At 39.8% G+C, this 19,795-nt stretch overlaps 1 long non-coding RNA gene across 1 annotated transcript; it reads right to left on the bottom strand.

Annotated features, from left to right (window-relative positions):
* Positions 1 to 444: 444 nt before the first annotated feature.
* LOC138685837 (uncharacterized) lies at positions 445 to 12,873 on the bottom strand. The gene is made up of 4 exons (XR_011325218.1): positions 12,775 to 12,873; positions 12,490 to 12,611; positions 6,601 to 6,748; positions 445 to 2,657 (listed from the first exon to the last, which is right to left on the bottom strand). It is a non-coding gene; the product is annotated as an uncharacterized lncRNA (long non-coding RNA).
* Between the last annotated feature and the right edge of the window lie 6,922 nt (positions 12,874 to 19,795).

Below are 19,795 nucleotides of genomic sequence, written 5' to 3'. Positions count from 1 at the left end.
CATCCAGAAAGCACTGCAAGAAACCCATGCCCTAGGATCTGTATGAAGCTCTCAGAGACTGCCAGCTTACATTGTCCAACAGGGATCTCAGAAAGGCCACATCCACAAAGAGCCCTGGTTTTATCTGAAGATTTTCCCTCTCTTTTCCTACATTTTCTGAAAACATCCAGATTGGGAACAAACAGCCAATATGGAAAGTGAAAATTTCTGTGTTAGAATAAAGCACCACTGCAATGCGTTAAAAAGTAGCTAAGGAAGGTTGGAGTACTATTCAAAAGTAGCTTGTGGTCAGTTGTCTAGACTGTCACTAATATCAGAAAGAAAATGGGTAAGGATGAAGAGGACAGGTAAAGCCATCATAAAAGAACAAGGCAATTTGTCAAGTATATTGATTTATTTTAAGGATATGATCTCAGAGACTGGCAGATTCTTCTACCTGTCCAGCAGATAATTAAAGGAATATTTTCACATTTTCTTTTATCCCCTTCAAGTTTATCCCCCACATTGAAATGCAGCTTTTACAGTTTTGACAAGACATTTAAGAGGAGTCAGTCTGTAAAGCTTAATTGTTTTCTTTTCTCCTGAGGGTCTTTTGCACTTGTTTTGAACCATTCATTGGAGGTGGCTTTCATTTATGTGCCAAGATTCAGATCCTTGTGTAGACAGACCTTACACTGTCCATAAATCCTAGAATTTCACAACCATCAGACAGACTCTCTAAAAGCTTTTATGAGAAAATATGGTTTAGGATGGAGACAGCTGGTATTTAAATTATCCATGTGAGAGAAATTACTCTTATTCATTCACCAGATGCTTTATTCATATATAGATTTTTAAACTAATAATTCCATAATACTTACAGCTATATAATCCTAAAATCCACGCAGTTTTGCTCAATGACCTTAACAAGCTTTGACATCTTTTTCTATTTCTTGCAAATAGTGCAGCAGATTTTGCCAATTGCCATTTTGATGAAACATTACAATAGATGAAGGAAAAAAAAGTCAGTGTCCACTGACAAGATCAGTAGAGTTCATCAGACTGTTATTTCTGCCTGTACTCTACGTGCAGGCTCCGGAATCATTCATCTAGGAAAAACATATCAGCTAGTCCCATGCAGTGTCTACCCCTAGTACTCACATGCTCTTCTGTGGTATAGATTTAAAACCCAATAACTAGGAGTCAGAAATATCTGAAGAGACAGGGAAACACTTCTTATCTATTAGCACAAATTGGACAAGAAGAGGTTTGGGGAAGAAAAATAGGAAAAACAGGGAATACAAAAAAAAAAAATTGCTGGAACATTCTGGGAGAAGATTTGAGTTGACATGCTTGGCATTTATGGTAGGTACTAAAGAGGTGGAATTGCAGCTGAGCTCTCTTGAGCATGGACTCCATGCAAAATAAACCTGCAATCTCAGAGCACATCATTGTTCAGAAAAAACTTATTCAGTCAAATTATGTTGTTCTTCCTTGCAACCCTGAAAATGTTCTTTCCTGTTCTGTTCTTTCCAGTGGAATACTTGTTCATTTGTAATTCTCTTACCTTGATCATTACAGCTTCCTTCTTCCAGGCCTCACTGCATTTTCTTCTCCTCTTCGAAAGTGCTACCACTTCTTCCTTACTTTGAATCCCTGCACTGGTTAAATTCCACTTTTCACGGAGTCCAGAAGCCTTGTCTCAACGCTGGAGGCCATTGCCTAATTATCACCTGTGCCTATCAAAACCCACAGTGTTATCATCTAAATCTTTCTTTAATGTACTTGTCTGTGAGAGGTTTATCAGAAATCATCATAGTATTAAAATAAATAAATAAATAAAATTTATTTGAAAACTACTCCAATGCAGGAGTTCATGTGTATATTGTAGTTACTAACTGTCTTTTGCATCGCTAAACAGTAAGCTGCTTAGCAGTTTGTTTTCTTCTAACCATGCCAAAACCGAATAAGAATACATAAGTAAGCCCCCATTTTTCTCCCTTTTTATTGACATATAAAGATTTCTCCCTGGGCAAGGTTTTCAGAAGGACTGGGTCTTAAGACGCAAGGCTCCATCCACAGGCTTCCCAACCTGAAAGGCTTAGAAATACATACCTGTCTGAAACACAAGTTTTTCACTGCTTTTCCAAGGTGTTCCCTGGACAAAAGTGGTAATAATAGGTTTTTCACTGAGAATTCAAAAATGGCAGCTATGATATGAGAATGAACCATGCTTGCTGAGTGCCAGCATTCGGTCAGAAAATACGTATAAACCTTTGAGTCTGTGAGTCTCTGTCATTCTTGCCCACGCTAACTGAATATCTATCTTCCTACAAAGGCCTTTCAAATATTTGCAGCTAGGAATCAACCCCAGGACATCATCTCATTTCCAACTCTGCAGCAAGACTTTGAGGCTGGAAAGTATCCCTAGTTTCTTTCTTCATTTTTATAAAGGTGCTGTCTAAGCTTCAAGCACAGACCAAAAGCATCTCATGCCTGACCTTTCAGATGTCCACCCAGACTCTACCCAAGCAAAGGACATGGTCACATTCAGCAGGAAAGCAGGGCCAAACTGTAACCAGAGGGTTTCAGGGGCCCGTTGACACAGTGGTCACTTCTGTACACAGAGCGCATCCACCGCATGCAGATCCTGCAGCCTCTGGCAGCTGCTGGACCTGCTGGGGAAAACGCAACAAGTTGATTTTTAAGTCGGTTCTCTCTTCTCACTCTGCTTTTTCAACCAATTTTCTTAATTTCTAATTCAGTATAGACCCAAACTATACTTAATTGCATCAATCAATTTCAAAGTAACTTTGTTAAGTAAGAACTGCACAAATTATTTAGTAACTAAGTACTTCTGCTTTGTAATCCTTTCTACGCATGCCAGGATACTAGAAGTTGTAGCGACAGCCAGAAGTCCACACTGGAACAGCTCGTGGTTACATGAGAGACCAACGAAAACACAGTGTGAGCAATTACACCCTGGAATATCACCATACAACTCACCACAACCTGGGCTTTTATAGGAGCTTGAAAAACCTGCCTTTGTCAAGGTAACTTTCCTACATACAGCCTGAATGCCAGAACCCAGCGAATGTACATACTCCACAGCTCTCAGCAGCGTGACCCAAAACAGATGAAGGTTCGTACAGAAAAACTTCACATCCCACCCTCTGCTCCAGGCACCTCTGGTTTCTGCTCCGGTGTCCCCATCCCCAACAGATGTAATGGCTACCCACCCAAGGCACAGATGTGTTACAAGGATTAGTTAGTATCTAACTACTTGAATATTTAAAGTGCTACTCTTAAAGTCCTAATATTATCACCAGTACATTTGCATATGATTTTATTTACGCTTCTGACATTTGCTTTCCAGATTTTATTAGAGCTTATAAACAATAAAAAACTACTGCTGCCAGACCCTATTACACGCTTCCATGAGATGACTCAGGCACTCTCAGGCACTTCAGGTTTGCTGAAGTCATAGCCACTTAACAAATTTACTGAACAGCTTTGGATCAGACCCTTCTACAAAAGGAGAAATGACATTTTTATCTTACTGTTCTTTCTGTAGCAAAGAATTAGTTCAATGTCACTATAACAATAGCAACTTTAGTTCTTCGAATGAAGAAAGAAGGAAGTCCTAGATCCCTGCAGTGATCACTGCCCTGTTACTTTGGTTAAATGTATGCCTCCAGAGTACTACAACAGCTTCAGCAGCTGGGTGCAAAAAAGGTGATCTCTGATCTGATGCTCCTGAGTCAGGCTATTTTATGCACAGTGGAAATTGTCTGCAGATAATAAAAAGGAGAAATAATAGCTCTGCAGAGATAGTTCTCTTAGATGTTTTGGCAGACTGGCCTATTCCATTCATACGCTTTGGAAAAACTTTGATTTTTGACATAAAACAGCCAAGTTTCATTACTTCCCTGTGTGCAACCCAAAGCCCACTAGTTACAGTCATGGTCTCAGTCTTCAGGCTTTCCTCTGATGTATGTGCACACATCTGTGCGCACGAGTGTGCGTATTGGGAGTGATGGGGAGTTGGCTGAAAGTCTGTCCATGTTACTTTCTATTAGCTGTCTGTTGAAGATAATGTTTTAATAACAATAATCTCCTCATAAATAAGGTATATTAACTTTGTCACACATCAGTTGTTCTCTAATACTGGTGAAACCTCCTTCTCTTCAAATTCAAAGCTGTCTCTTTTGTTCTGTGGATACAACAAATTCATTCTCTCTGACCTCCTCATTCACATGCATGCACTCACACGCACAAACATGCACATAACTCTGTGCTTTCAAATAGCTCCTATCCCAAGAAATCCTGTTCTCTAAAAGTGGACAATCACACTAAAACCGTCACAGTATACTTAGAGTTTAGGAGAAAGCTTTTGGTCCAACAGCTGATCTTTGCAATGATGAAACTATTGGAGCTGTGACATTTTCTCTTGCATATGAGCAAAAAACCTTTCCTACTTTTCCAGAACAAAGAGGAATTGGGGATCAGGAAAAATGCTGATTTATACCAACTGAGGATCAGATTCCTTGTTTTCAACTTTCTACTTAAATTGGATTAATTTCACTGAATCATAAAGTAATGGGCTGCAGGAGGTTGTCTAGTCCACATACACACACACCCCCCGCTCAACTGTTTTGCATAAATCTATATCCACGGGTTTTCCTGATAGTACTTTACATATGTATAAAAAGACAGTTAGAAAGCCTGCCAAGATCATGATCTGGAATATAGTTTAGGATTGAGTACATAACAGAATTTTTGTATCGTGCTCAACCATATAACCTATCAAAAAGCTGATCAATAAATGAAGGCACATACACCACAATATATGTAAATCCAAATGGGTCCCGTAGGATCTGTCAAAATGTTTGGCCTCAAGTCCTGAGACACTGACATATCTGCATAATTTTCTAGTTTTGATGCTGCTTGCTCACATACACATAGTTCAGGTACATGCTGAGCCTCTAAAAAGAAAACGTCTGACGTAAACTTTGCCTATGTATAATCAGCAAACCTTCCCTTTTCCATAAGGGATATAAATTATATGTAATTATGTCTTCAACAACTACATGGGTGATTATCTGTTCCTCTGGAGCTTATCAACAAATTAGGACTCTTATATTAACTACTCTCCCTATCACCAACTGTGCTGCTCTGGCAGTCCTGTAAAGAAACATTCTCATGTCACAAAAGGGATTGAGGAGCAAAGAATAAATCTATCTATATAACCCAACAACCTGTGTTATTTCAATGGTTTGTTACAGGGTAAGACTTAAAGAATGCCAGTAGGAATACAAACATGTTGACATGCTCCAGAATATACTGGGTATTCATTCTTCCTGTTATAAAAAGCCAAAACATGTGGATTAATGGCTATCCATTTATCTTGAAAGTTTGACATCTGCCAAAGCCCTTATTAGTCCCTCAGAGATGGCCAAACACTATATATTGGTGTCTGGATTAGGATGTCATAACCAGTAACATAAAGGAGCTCACACAGTAAACACAGGCAATCGTAAGTACACAAAGGCCTGTGGGAAGAAGAGTATCCACCAGCTCTACTTCTATGGTAACCACAACCCATTATGCTGCAAACTCATTTAAAGAACAGCTTTGGCGAGGGACACTCATTGACCTTCTAGATATTGATCCAGGTGGTCACGAGCGCTGTGTTAAAGAGGTTGAAAGGTCTGCTGTGCCTCGGCTTCAAACATTGCCAAAGGACCTTGCTACGATGCACTGTCCTACTGAGAGGCACGCAAGCTTTCAAAGCATTAGCTACTTCCCAGCCTTATTATGCCTGCTATTAAGATCACTAACAGATGATTTCATCTAAGTTACGGTTCTTTTGCATTCAATGACTCCAAAAATAAGCTTGCTGACACTAGTTTTCTAAAAAACAGCAAACAAAAAAAAAAAAATCAAGTTATAAAAAGTGCTGAAGTAGTTTGCAATGAGTCAGCCTAGAAGCATCCTTTTAGGACATCTCCACATTGAGTTGACAATTATAATATACGTCGATGAGTCCAATCAGAACAGCTGGAACGTTAAATATCAAACCTCACAACAAACTGCTGCAGACCAAGAATTATTCAGTGAATCATTCCGAGTGGAAGTACCTCTGAGAAGTCATGATCTCTTGTGGATAATTCATGAACAGAAAAAGGCCAAATTCATAAAATTATTCGTTATAAATTATTCACCCTCCTTTTTGGAGGTATGAAGTGTAAAATTAAGTGTTTCGTTTTGATTAAGTGGGGAACTGAACATCATAAATACAGCATTTGACTCAATAGATCCTAGGAAATTAACTGCTTTTTGAGGAAGGAGAATAAACTTTTCTTTCTATCAAGTTTTGAAACTTGATTAGCTGTTTGCACAGTGCATGTGTACACAGAGCCAGATCCCAAAAGATGCTGAGCTTGTACAACTCCCACCACCTTCAGCTGTGGTTACTCGGCACATTTCAAGTTCATCTGCAAAACACCATATGCAAAGTGCTAAATTCTGGGTTTTTTCTTGGAAAAGCTCATGAAATTAAAGAAAGCACTGATGAATGGTAGGAAAGTTGTATCAGAAATTTCACCAGCAAACCCTTACCTTCCCAATCTTCCCTTCTAAGGTGGAAATACCAGGTTTGCAACTCTTCTCAGTGATGTTTGTTTCTGCATGTGAAGAAATTTTTCCTTTTTAAGAGCTGTGGTTTTTCTCAACTCAGAAATATTTCATTCCTCTTCCACCCATTGCCCTATACACAAAGACAAGTACAAAACACGCAACTTCAGTTAGACTAAAAAAAGAACATTGAGGTTAGAGGACTCCTTGCACTTTTTTTTTTTTTTTTTAAATGTTTTTGAAATTGCATTTCCCAATAGGGCAGTTTCTGAATATTTTTCTTTTATCTTTTAAAGTGTACTTTAAGTATGATTAAGATTTTCCTCTCCCCCGTAATTAATTACGTAGCATTTGCTTTTTGTGTATTTGCAGTAGTTTTTGTTCAGGCCCTGAAGTGGCATCATCAGACAGTCTCCCATTTCTTCCTTTGCTGTTTCCTGCCTGCTGCTGCATTAGCTTCAGCTTTCTTACCACTGTTACCAGTAAACACTCTCTCATAGTGCTAAGATACTAATGAGAGTACTGAAACTGCACACATTAATTACTGACAGGAGTACACACAGATTTTCTTTTTTATTCTTGCTCAGATGTGGCAGAACTTGCAGCCATCTTACTTTTAATACATTTCAACAGTGAAATGTACGTACAGTTTTCTCGTATCAATAAGTTCTTCTAGTTGCTGCCCATATAAAGTCATGGTAAAGCAAGGAAGAAAGTAAAAGCTGATGTGAAACCGTGCAACACACCACCCTCTTCTGAACAAAACCAAACACAGCAAAAATCCCTGAGATGTAAGGTCAAACGATGGCCATACCTTAGAAGCTGTGCCACACAAGGTTGCCTCTTTGAACCCAAACATGAATTCTGGGGGATCTAAACAGAGCAGAGAAACGGATGCAGAGACATACAACTGAATTTGCGACAAACCACGGGGCTAGGACAGCGCCAAGGTCAAGGGAAGATTTGGTACTGCTCATATTTAAACTGAACCATTTTTCTCATCCTTTTGTGAAGTTGAATCACTTCTTTTCACACACCAGTTCTCCCAGCGACTCAGACGATGGTGGGCAATGAAAAGAGCAGCCCACGGGGATGAAATCTTACCAACAGCCATCATTAGTGAACGTTGCCCCTTTCGTGAAAAGCAAAAAACCTGCCGTCCTTCCCAGCCTCTAAGACTTTTGCACCCCCTGAAGGTGCTTTTACATTTCTCCTCAGCTCTCCCAAACTGAAAGGAAACTTTTCCAAGGTTATGATAGTGAGAGTTGAGATTGATGTGTCTTATCACCCTAGGCTCACGAATATTAAAATATGACAAAAATGAAGCATTTTCTTTCAAAATTACTTAAAAATATTACATCTCCTAAAAGAGAGGCTGTGGACCCTCATTTGTTTCACTTATTCGTCAATCTACAGCTTTTCCCCAGGAGGAAAGAGTCATCTTTTCTTTAGCCTTTTAAGGAGGAAAAAGCTGTAACTAGTTCATTGCCAAATGTTCCACGGCATCGACCAGGCACTCTTTTGTAGACTGGTTGTTTTTTCCAACATCACACACACAATTTCAGCAATAAAAATTAATTCTTGTCTGCTAGCTTTGCAGAACTCCATTTCATAACCCATCATCTTAGGAAGTAAATTTAAAGCCTATCTTCTGTCAAAAGCAAGCAAGTTTTTACCCTTACCCCGTGAGTCTGGCATCTCTCCAGCCTAGATCCACATTTAGGAGCAATATTAATTTCTGTTTCTCTCAGTTGCAGCTGTGCAGGGATAAAAAAGTCATTTTTCTATCCTGGCAGGATAGAACACGCTTTCTAATTTGTCACTAGATTAAGTTAATGATCAAGTACTGAAATCATTCCTTGGAATGACCTGGGGTCCAACTGAAGGCAGAAGGTGCATGGTCTCCTTGTGCTGGAGGTCTTCTCCTCGGTTTTTGTAGAGCAACAGTCACACCTTCCAGGCATTCCAGAGAGAGCCTTACCTAGTCCTGCGCTTTGCAGGTGTCAGCAGCCCAAGCTGCATTTCCACGTTGATTAAGGATAACTAAAATTGATAAAATGTAAGCCTTTCTACAGATAGGGAAAAAAAAAAAAAAAAGGATTTCTGCCCAGCTGAAGAACACTGGTAGGAGCACATTACCTTTCACCCAGCCTTACCAACACAATCCACATTTTATTCCTGAAGCATGTTGCTGTAAGCATATGCAAACTGCACAGAAATATACACCATGCAACAAGGCATCCCAAACAGGATAGCTGTAGGGGAGTGGTAGGACCACTGAGTGTTAACACAGATGGTGCTACACATGGAAATTCAAAACCAGTCCTGAAACGATGCGTGTATACAACACCAACTGCACCTTCAGTCTGTCGCAAGGTAGGTAGCAAGGGTAATTGAACATCTGCTAGAGTTTGGTCCCATAGTTATTTCTAATTGGGTTCTTTCTCTCTCTACACCTGAATTGATAGCGGGTGTTTGGTCTAAGCACTGTTTCAAACATTTCTGATGGTTCTGGCACATCCCTTTATGAGGCACCAGATGTGCAGGTACTGAAATAGCTGCCACTGACTTCCACCTATAGGGAAACTGTAAGGCACGTAATTAAAAAATAAAATAAAATAAAGTAAAGTAAAATAAAATAAAATAAGATAAAATAAAATAAAATAACTTGTTTGCATTGTGAACATTAAAAAAAAAAAAGGAAATATTTAAAAGTGGATTAACCAGGGGGAAGGAGGAGATTTCTATTTTGAAATGCAGTTTTGAATTTCTCCAGGCTTGACAGTCCATCTGGGCATTGCTAGATGCCTAGTTACATCAACACATCATGTTCCACTTCAGTTCCCTTTTTTTGGTTTTTTTTTTTTTTTGCTTTTAAAGTGTCCCTTACAGTCTCCCCCCACCACAACATATTCCTAAAATTCCATATTATGTTGTGTGTCAGAAGAACATCAGTGAAGAGCAGCACATGGGTTGCTTAATGCAGTGCTCAGGCCACCAGAAAGGCAATGACTGTCTGCTCCTCTCTTCTGCCTGTTATTTTCTTGGCTCCTTTATCAGCATCTTCCCTGGATAGTTCTGCACAACTCTAATTATAGGACTGAGGATAACAACCATCAGGAAAGCAATACTTTATTTTTATACCTACTGCCAGTAGTTTGCTACTCACGTTGCTCTAGGAAAAGAGAAAAAAAAAATTGTTTACAAATGTATCATTATACAGCAGATCTTAAATTGCACAACTATTAGCTGTAAGTATTGACTATTGTCAGAGCTCTGCTGCTGCCTGTGAAAAGGTCAGGCCTTTTCATTTGTGTTCTTTTTATGTGAGGAATACCAAATAATAAAATACACAATTTATTGGGCTGCTGAGATTTTTTCCCCCAGACCTGCAAAACAGTCACCAGGTTTGAATCTCCTTTCCCATTATTATAGGAACAAGGTGATTTCACTTTCTTTTCTTTCTTGAGGAAAAGAATTTAATTTCCCATAGTAGCACCCAAAATGAATAGTCTTTATTTTCCAGGTAAGCATTATACAAACAGTTATATCTTTATGAGCTGCCTGTGCTTCTACCCTTAGGATGTCAATAGAGAGTGGGGTGCTTTTGCTCAGAGGACGATAGAAATAATAGCTCCTTACTGGTCTATCAAGCCAGCTAACAACATTTTCAAAGCACCAACATTTTCAAAGCACTGAGTAACTCATTTTAAGGAATCATATTAAATGTAGATGTACGAATGAAAAAAATTTGACCTTAGGTTTCCTTGATTTCTAATAGTGCTCCACATCCAGAACTTTCATAAACCATACATTTTATTTAAATTTCCTAATTAACTACATGAAATTTTAATCTTAAAGCATGTAAGTCATATAAACGGAGCTGCCTATCTCTGTTTGTACAGCCTCACAATTTCACAATAGATGTCAGGTGTTTTTCTGAAGCTTAGTTCTGTGCTGTTACACCAAACACATCATCTTCTAAATAGCCAGAGAAGTTCATACTGCTTTAGGGAGAACTATAAAGCACACGAGACAAAAGCCAGCAAGAAATTCTCAGCCCATCATTTTTAATTCTTCTGCCACTTAAAAGGAAACATCATGGTGAGATAAAACTACATGGAAATATCTACTACCTTTGGAGTTAAAGAGATGGTAACAGAGAAGGGTACAATTTATTTGGGCATTTGCAAACTGCAACAGCAATGGCATTATTTACTTATCCTAAGCCAAAGTTCACCCAAGCTCCATGGAATCAAACTCCAGCTGCTGCCGCAGGAAGGAAGCAAGGCAAGTATATGCCTTACTTGGCTGGGGCAGGACTCCAAATCTACTAAGATGTTTCAATAAACGTCAGTCTTTAGCTCTCAGACCAAAAGCTTACTACAAAAGCTTTATTTTCTCCCCAAAGTAACATGGGAGGCTGCAAAATCCCATCAAATATACTCGTACTTTTCTGTGTAAATACAGGGGGACACTGGTAACTTCAAACACTGAATTTGGCAATCAAGGTCTGTGCAGAACCCAAGTTAGTTCTTCAAACATGATAATAAAAGGGATAAGGTTATTGGTAAAAGATAGCTAGAGACTTGTTGAAGAGCTTCAGGGACTGTTTTTTTCCACTCACTTTTTCCTTGATCCCTGAAGGCTGCAGACTCTCAGGCTGCAAACATTTGTTAGCACCTCTCTCCTTACCTGGCACTGGCAACCCGTCCAGCTTCTGGCAACCTTTTCAAACCCAGAGATCTCCATGACAAATATGCCAAACACTTTACATGATGGTCCCAAGGAAGGATGGACTTAGAGACCATCATACCCCAAAAACATGGGCTTTATTACTACTGAAGACAATATTCCGGAGGGCAACATAGAAACTCCAAGGTGCGACTCACATTCCCTTCCACCATCCCTGTACTAGGGCAGGAGCACCAAGCAAGGAGCAGGAGACAATATCTCAACACTATGATTTTCAATGGCTCCAATCACTTTTACTAAGGAGCAATCATTAACAGTTTTGCTCCCCTATCTGCTATACTGTTCCTTGTCACGGTTTAACCCCAGCCACCAACTCAGCACTACGCAGCTGTTTGCTCAGTTCCCTCCCCAGTGGGATGGGAGAATCAGAAAAAAAAGTAAAACTCATGGGTTAAGAACAGTTTAATAGAACAGAAAGGAAGAAACTACTACTACTAATAATAATAATAAAATTAGAATATTAATAATAATAAAAGGATTGGAATATACAAAACAAGTGATGCACAATGCAATTGCTCACCACCCGCCAATCGATGCCCAGTTAGTTCCCGAGCGGTGACTCCCCCCAGCCTCACTCCCCCCAGTTTATATACTGGGCATGACATCACATGGTATGGAATATCCCTTTGGCCAGTTTGGGTCAGCTGTCCTGGCTGTGTCCCCTCCCATTTTTTGTGCCCCTCCAGCCTTCTTGCTGGTTGGGCAGGAGAAGCTGAAAAATCCTTGACTTGGTATAAACACTACTTAGCAACAACTGAAAACATCAGTGTGTTATCAACATTATTCTCATACTGGACCCAAAACATAACACTAAAACAGCTACTAGGAGGACAATTAACTCTATCCCAGCCAAAACCAGGACACTCCCCTATGCCACATGACTGCTAATGAAAGGAGGAACAATTTGGTGTGCATGTGGAAAATAAATGAACAAATAAAATCATGCCCACACCACCATGCCACCAGTCCTGATGCTTATATTATGGCTGTCTCCAAGCGTCAAACATTCTCATTTTATTATCATATCACCACTACTCAGGGACTGTTGAGATAGTAAAGCACCGAAACAAAGTTTGACCGTAGAGGCTGTGGCCTCTATCTTTATACATCTTTGCTTACCCTGTTTCCAGGAACCTCCAGACATCTGTGAGGAATGGCACAGGACTTAGCTGATCCACCTGGGGGATGGAAAGGATGACTTGTAGCACCTCTCAACTCCCACAGCCATATTTTCTGTGATCCTGTGGAAATGATACATTTGTATGCCAAATAAGACCATCCCTGCTTCCAAGAGTTAATTCTTAAAACAGAGTTTTGTATAAGACATAAGACTGTGCTTCAGGGTTTACATTAATATTAAGGATGTGTATTTTTTCAAAATGGTGTGGATAGAGTTTCATCTACCTCTCTCTGAAGCATCCCATATTGGCCAGGCCTGGGAAGGAGGATCAGGCAGACTGCACTTCAGATCTGGTATGACAATTCCATGGTTGCAGACCTGTGCAGAAAAGTGTGGGCATGAATACCTGCTCACGCACAGAAGAGCAGTTCAGATTTTGGAAGTTTTGACTATCTTGAGTCACGTTTTACATATTAAATATGCATACATACATATAGTACACATACACACACCTATAACTATATGTATACTTACAGATAAAATCTGTGTGCATGGCACAAAAGCGTGATTATTTTGTTGTCGAATACAAACTAACATCGTTTCTGAATTAACTGAATTGAACTTCAAAGGCCTCGAACACAGATTTAATCATTACAGCTGAGGTTTGATGACAACAGTATCAAACATGTCTCCCTTGAAAGAGCAAACAATACTCTACTCTTCTGCTTCAGTAGGCAAAGTTTCATTCAATGACATTTTCAATCTCAAAGAATGTAAAGAAACTGGTATTTTGCACTTTAGGATGACCAGGAATTTTTTTTTTTTTCTCTTGCTTTTAACAGCTCTTGCAAGTGTTTACATTTTACCCTGCAATAACTGTCAGTTTTAACGCCTTCAGCCCACTTAATCCCTTGTTTCTTTACCACTCCCTTCAAAATTAGGCATCCGGAATCAAACAAATTCACATACTGATGTTTGGCAACCACCAAACACTGATCATCATTTGCAGTTCTGGTCAACAGCTTTCACATTTGCTGTACTTAGAACCAGAAACAGCCACCTAGTGAAGTACACACTGAAAACTGGAAGACAAAAAGAGCTAGTCAGGTTTTTACTGGTTTGTATCAGTTGGATGCATTATAGCTGTTTGTAGAAAAAAACAAGGGAATTTAGGAGGGCTCAAACTCACCCCAGTACACGACAAAGCTGGCACCTCTAGCCACTTCATTGCTTAACACTGAACAACTGTTTAGCTGGTGCCCACCAATTTACCCAGGAGGACAGCACACTTTCATTTTCCTCTAAGTTTCTGGGTAGCTTTTGCATGCTCCCTTTTTTATATGTTCTTTCCTGAGAAATTGGTATTTTTTCACATTTTTAATGATAGAATAAAATTCAAACTGTATTTTTTTTAATAAACTACAAAAAATGGAAAATATTTTATATACAAATTTTCACATAGATTTTTCAGAATGACACGGATTAAAACCAAGCAAAAATATCAGAAGTTGCATTGGGACTGCTTGAGTAAAAGAAAAAAACCCAAACACCTGCTCTAAGATAGAGGGATATATTTTTCTCCACTGCTTCAGCAGAAGAAGTGAAGGGAGGAAGGAGGCAAGGCAGAATAGAAGGGGTAATGAAGAGATCTTCAGGGTTGCCTGCCACACATACAGCTCTGCGTACATCAGAAACCCAAGTGTTACACTGAACACAGATCTCTTCCCTGGAGAAACAATGACAGCTGTTACCTTGTCTAAAAGGGTACTGGAAGGCTCCCAAATATTACACTGATGAGACCAATAAGTAAAAAAAAACAATATAGAAGAGCAACAGCACACGCGGGTATGAAGTCAAAGCTCATGTGACGAAAGTAGAAGAGGCTCAATTTTAGTTATATATAAACCATTTTCCCCACTGCTGGAAATGTATATCCCACACTTCCAGAAACCATTGACAGAGAGCAAATATTGCCTTCTGCCCACCCATGCAATAGGAAAAACAACTGAGGCAGTCACAACTAGAGGCAATATTAATATCTACATCATCACAGACTCTTCCTCATCTCAAATAAACATTCCCCTTTCCTGCTTATTCATGGATTCACCTTGTAACATGAACACCTAATTCCTGGTAGGAATTTCCATGGACAAAAATTTAACTTCTCGAATTTTCTTCTTTGATTCAGGTATCTTCATTTTGCTGGGGTCAGAGTAGAGTTTGTACCTTTGGCTGATTGTCAGGAACTGCAGGTGCATTAACAACTGTAGATTAAGAATAAAAAGGAGCTTATCTAAGAGCAGTAAGTGCCAGAAATTTGGTAAGATGGTATTTGGAAAATAAAACGTGTCTATTGTAATTCACTTATTGTCTCAACTGGAGTTTTATGGAGTTCTAGTGCAATTATGTTGAGAAGAGTTTCACAGAAAACCTTAATTTTGAATTAAAATGTCTAGGGAAGCAAATGCATTAGGGCTTGTATTTTATTTTTCTTTAGCAGTCTGAAAAATCCATATTACAGCATTTATTATGTACTCAGAGATATTTTATTGCAGCTCTGTAGAAAATAGCTGTTTATCCTGCTGTGTGTCTGAACTCGGTAAGGCAGTCCTTAAAAATGGAATACACAAAAGGCTTTGGACTCCCACTCCTCTCTTGTGGGAAGTGTACGTCCCTTAGGCATCAGGAGTGGTGAAGGGCTCCCGTTTACTACTAACTTCTGGAGCAAAAGGTCATGAGAAATTGTGTACAGATAACAGTTTCTGCTGTTAAAATGGTCTTTTTTTTCTTTTTTTTTTTTTATTTGTAATTGATGTTCCCATGTCTGCACATAGGACCCTATCACCTGACTTTGACAAAAACCTGTTATATTCAGGGTGCAAAATGCCCTCACTGAAGTCATGCACGTGTTCACAGATGTTCACACACACTGTGCACACACACTACGACGGGCAAAAAACTCAGAAGCACAAGAAAGAAACTGCTTTTCTCTTTGGAAATCCTGCATTAATCTTTTCTCTTTTCTTTTTTTTGTCAGTAAATGTAATGAAAACACTGGCTCAATACAGCATAACTCATTAATACTAGAACCTAATGTGTTAAGCACTGTTAGAGCATCTAGCCCATTATACAAGAATGAAAGCTAATCTAAATATGGAGTCTGAAACAAAAATCTATGACCTTTTTATTTTTTGTTTGGAAGCTTTCTTGCTGACTTCATTTTGCTGCTTTGCTTTCCCTACATTTTGTAGAAGCCAAATAAAAGTAAGAAACCATTACAAAAGGCAGCGCACAATCGAGCGATTACATAGTACCATCTAGAGCCTGTTCCTGTTATAACACCTCTGAAAAGAAAGCCTTTTCTGGACTCTCGCTAGGATCTGTGTACAAGAGGTAAAAAGAAATCCTGTATTTTTTCCATGGCCACAGAGAGGATATTCCAGTATGATGGAAACCGACTTAGAACTGAGCACTTTGCATCCTTTCTCCAGACATGCTGGTATTAATACTCTGTTTTCATAAATGGCATCTTCAGGATGCTTTATTATCCTACAGCTGATCCTTCAGAGGAAAAATGGATCAAGGGATAAAAAGGTATTTTTGAGTTAATCATTTTGGCATGTTGGGTTCTTTGGTCTGTCAGTGTCTCCTGAAAGCGTATTTTTCACCAGCCACTGCAGACAGGCTCACAGCATGTAGCTCACATCTCAACAGCACTTTCAACATGACTAACTGTTGACAATACTTGAACTTTTGAGCCCTGCCATCCTTGGGCACAGTCTCAAGAAGAGCAGGCAAAAATACGTCAGTCTTCAAGGACACTAGGTCCCTCCCCCTCTTCATGAGCTAAAGCATTCAGCCTCCCGCTTCAAATCCCCTCTCAAAAACACACCATGAATCCCATTTAATTAGAAATGCTCTCACACATTCATTATACCAGCTGGTTTCGACTCAGAAAGCATATTTTTCTTGCTCATTTCTATACACAGCACCTCTGTTCAAATATGAGACTCCATAAGCAGGACTTGTGTTTTCTCTGTGCTTTCTTATGCCAGGGATTGAGCACTCTGGCAACTCTTAAATATTAGTAACAGGCCGCTTAGACTTCCAGGAACACGTGAAAGGGGAGTGGACGGACAGACAAATCCATGCCCACACCCCTCTTTCCTCTCACTTCCCCTTCTCCCCACCGCTTTCTATCCAGCAAGTCAGCCTTTCCTCTTGCCTTTATTCCATTTTATGAATATCTCTTTTCTGCAGAGGCTTGCCTACAGCTATCGGTGGTCCACAGTACGGCAGAATTAATGCAGCTGATATGTGATAGAAGGGGGAAATGTTGGCAATATATGATTACAGATTAAACGATGCAATTTCAGGGTCAGCAGTACAGAAGGCACTTATGAAGAGGCTGACAAGTAAAGATGAATGGCAAATGAATGAGGGCAGTTACAGTATTTAATGTACATTTGCCTTCTCTGAGATCTGTAGACTCTGCTACCATCTGCTGGTTTATGAAAAAGAGCCAGGGAATCTATTTTAGTGGCTCTATATACATAATCTTTCAGCTGTCTCTCATTATGAGAACAGTCCTCATTTCAGGTCACAGCCTACCTTCAGCCTCCACAGAGCTGTCAATTAGGCTCACTTTTGTTTCCTGATGCATTTCCGACAGCAGGCGTGAGGAAGAATGGCAAACAGACAGTGCAAAATTTCTATTAAACCCAAATAATATATCCCAGATTAAGGCACATTTTCAGTATTTTGCAAAAAAAAAGGAAAAAAAAAAAGAATCAATGCAATTAGTTCCAGTTTATTCTAGAGGGCAGAGGGTGAGGACAGATTGAAAGGTATTCAATTCTGGTTTTGAATGAACATACCCTTCATTATGCTTCCCTCTACAACTGATACATAAATTGTCGTACTTCACTGAAATCAATGGAGCAATGCAGCCTGCTATCTTTTGAGAATGTGATCCAGGGAGGATACATGCCAGACCTAAATGTAACTTAATGCGAAGTTATGGCCAAGTTACATTAAATAGAGGAAGAGAGAAAACATGAATGTGTTTCCAAATACGGTATTTTTATTCTACACATTCTTCCCTTAGACGCATGTAATAACACACAGACACTTACAGAACTCTACAAAATAAACCGGTTTTAAAATCACAACCTCTTCTTCATCCATTTAACCTGTCAGTACTGTCAGGAAAGGGCTGGAAGTGGTGGCGACTTTTACAGAACAGAGGCCTTCTAAATTGGATGCACACAATCAACCTAATTCTGTAGAGTTTAAGGCCAAAAGAGGTCATGGTGGCCACTTCCATACTTCCCACAGTCCACAGACCTTTACCTAGTGATTCCTCTTCCAAGTCATCACTTCTAGCTGAGTTGGGGTTTCAGAGTGGAGAAAAGCACATATATGTTTCTCAGTTGCGAAGATTAACTACACACTCAGGTTGTTTGTGCTCACTCAGCCTTTTTTCTGGTGCACAGTAAGGTCCACCTCGGTCCTAGAACAAAGTTGTAGCACTCCGTGGGAAGCTCAAGGAGCAGTGGCAAGCCAAAGAGCCCAGAGCCCTCCAAGAGCTCCCTGGCTTCATGGAAAAGGTCCCTGCTATCCCAGCCCTTTGGACAGCAGAGTTTCCTCGCTTGGGACCAGCCAAGATTCCCCCAGCCCCGCTGGAGGATGCTGTGCCTCACTGATGTCAATGGCCATCCCCATTTTGTGGCAATGTCTAAAGACTGGGGATTCCTCGATGTGGAGGCATTGCAGGAAGGAGCTCTTGGAAGCAGTTTTGAGATAAGCCCACAATGAATGGCCTGTAGCAATTTTCCCTCACAAAATTGGACTCACCACCAGCGCCGTCAAGTAACAGCAAGCAGCTTCCTTTAAAACCTCCATACTAATATGAACAAGCAAAAAGGATGTGCACATGCTGTTTTCGCAAGGGTAAACATCACAGGCAGCCTCTGTTCACTACTTGCCATCTAGCAGAAAGGAAACTGAGGTTACTGGAGTCAATGAGAAAACATTGGCTGTATCTTTTAACACAGGTTACACCAGAACACCTTTTAAAATAAAACTGGACACAGCTCCAGTAGTACATATTCCCTGGAGAAACAGAATTAAGGTGGCTGACATATGCTGCTCAGTTCAGAGGTGAGATGAGCCAACAGATACCTCACAGATGAATCACGATAAAGCCCTGGTGCAGCCCCAAGGGACTCGGAGCAGGCTGTGTGGGGATGGACTTTTCTTGGTGTATTTCAGCCAGACCTTTTCTGTTACTACAGCATTTTTAATAACTCTGTACTTCTCTAAACAAGTCTGTGATGAGCGCCAAAAAATTGAAATATTTAAAACCACACCTCCTAATAAATTTAATCTTTAACACTCCTTAATAACATGTCATCCTAATGTTTGCTTTTGGAAGGGAAAGAGAGCAAGTATCCCATGAGGATAAGCCAACTTGAATTGTAGACCATGCACTGCTTGTCATTAACAGGTGTGGAAGAATATGGGAAAAGATCCAATTTGACCAAAAAAAAAAAGTAATCACCAAACACAGCATCATAGAATAAATTATTGATACGATAACCTTGCTGATGTGCTTCATACACTCAAGAAGCCAAGGGATAGATGAAAGAATCAGGTTCCAGTCACATGGTTACCCATCCCTATTAGATTAATTCAGTCATCTACAGGATTTGCTATTTATATAAAAGAAACTGGAAAAAAATATTTACAATATGTTTGGTTGTGTTTATTAGAAAGCAGCAAAAGCACAAAGCAGCTTTGCAACAACAGTTCCCTTTTTTACTGTATAGCTGGGAAGAGAATTTGCCTCTTATTTTTGAGACCCCAGAAGGGAATAATCTGCAGCACTGAAACCACAACACTTTTTTCAGTTTCCAGAGAACTACAAACTGCTGCAAGGGAGAATAAGAAACAGCCACAAATGTAACCATTAACGCAGGCTTCAGACAGACATAGTGGGACTTCTGCATACCATCAGCCTCGCAGCTCAAGGGGCACAAGGATGGTCTCTGCTCCTTGCAGGTCCCAGCTCCGCGCTCAACCTCCTCTCCATTGAGCCCGCATTGCTCACGGGGGGGCTGATTTGTGCTTGCTCTAGGTCTAGAAGACTTACATCTATTTACAACACTACACTTGAAGAGCAGATGGCTTTGTGCAACTATTGGGGAGCTGCTACGTTCCATATGGGATTGTAGAGGTATATACCATGCTGCACTTACTTGCCTTACTCTTTACATGAACAACTTCTAAAACACTCCCTATAAG

The sequence above is a fragment of the Haliaeetus albicilla genome, chromosome 7 (genome assembly GCF_947461875.1).
Source record: "Haliaeetus albicilla chromosome 7, bHalAlb1.1, whole genome shotgun sequence".
In the NCBI taxonomy this organism is placed as follows: domain Eukaryota; kingdom Metazoa; phylum Chordata; class Aves; order Accipitriformes; family Accipitridae; genus Haliaeetus; species Haliaeetus albicilla.
The sequence above is the reverse complement of the archived record's forward strand: the minus strand, read 5'-3'. Positions and strand labels throughout refer to the sequence as shown.